Source organism: Trichechus manatus, unplaced genomic scaffold (genome assembly GCF_000243295.1).
Source record: "Trichechus manatus latirostris isolate Lorelei unplaced genomic scaffold, TriManLat1.0 scaffold00006, whole genome shotgun sequence".
NCBI classification, from domain to species: Eukaryota; Metazoa; Chordata; class Mammalia; order Sirenia; family Trichechidae; genus Trichechus; species Trichechus manatus.
In genome coordinates this window covers 24,438,082-24,439,365 of record NW_004443942.1, presented here as the reverse complement: position 1 = coordinate 24,439,365, position 1,284 = coordinate 24,438,082, and the positions used below count along the sequence as shown (strand labels likewise).

Genomic DNA, 1,284 nt, shown 5'->3' with positions numbered 1-1,284 from the left:
TATATATATATATAATTATATATATATATATAATTTTGTCCAGTTACTCACAGTCAGGGGTGTACAATTTCTTGACTCATGATCTGGTGTAAATGTTGATTTAGGGAAGAGATATACAATCATGTGCCATGTAAATGATTATAGAATTCGAATATCACAGGTATATCAATAATTTTAATGGTATTTCAGGAAAATATAGCATTCTGTATATCTAAATAGTATAAAAGAAGGAAACTTAAAATATGGTTTTGTATTTCAGTTAAGTGATTCTACAGTCTGGAAAAAGGATTTACTCCAACTCGTGAGACCATGGGGCATTAGAAATGATGATTTTTTTTTTTTAAAGTGAAGTCAGTGTTCCTCACCAATTTTAAATTGTTTTGCTTGATTTTTTTAGAGTAGTTACTAGTATGCTAATATTTGTATTGTTATTCTGAAAATGAGGATATTTTATATCAGCATTATTGTCTTCCAAAATGAATGATTAGATAGTTCATTTTTTATGCATTCATTTATCTATCCAATGTTTACCCAGTACCTTCTGGTTACCAGGGCCTGGGAGTACAAAGATGAATAGGACTCCATTCTTATCCTCTGAGAGTCTGGTGAGGGAATCAGATATGTAAACATAATTGCATCATCATTTAGTGTTAATTGTAGCATAAATTCTGGGGGTAGGCAGACTAGCTGTGTAATCTTAAACTTCAGTTTTCTCATCTGTCATAGTAAGAGTACCTACCTCTCAAAGGATTGCTGAGGATTAAATGAGATTTTACATGTGTTTGACTTATATGGAATGTGGTCAGTATTCCATAAATGTTAACTATTAATAATGATGATGAACTGTGCTAAATACTGTAATAGAGCCCTGAATAAAGTACTTTGCGAGCACAGAAAAAGGAGTATAATTTTAGTCCTAGAGCAGTACTGTGCAATTATGGTAGCCACTAAACTAGGCTATTGAGCCCTTGAAATGTGGCTAGTAGAAACTGAGACGTGGAAGTGTAAAATACATACCAGATTTCAAAGACTTAGTATAAAAAAAGAATGTAAAATATCTTAATTTTTATATTGATTTTTTATATTTACATGTTGAAATGATAATTTGGATATATTGGGTTGATTAAAATATATTATTAAAGTCAATTTCACCGTTTATTTGACTCTTTCAAATGTAGCTAGCAGAGAATTCCACCCCCCCCCCTTTTTTTTTAATTGTACTTCAGTGAAGGCTTACAGAACAAATAGTTTCTCATGAAATAGAAGTACACATATTGTTTTATG

At 30.9% G+C, this 1,284-nt stretch overlaps 1 protein-coding gene across 3 annotated transcripts in view; it reads left to right on the top strand.

Moving 5' to 3' along the window:
* Nucleotides 1-1,284, top strand: part of CSTF3 (cleavage stimulation factor subunit 3) — an 83,555-nt gene that overhangs the window by 72,388 nt on the left and 9,883 nt on the right. The gene's annotated exons all lie outside the window — the stretch shown is intronic.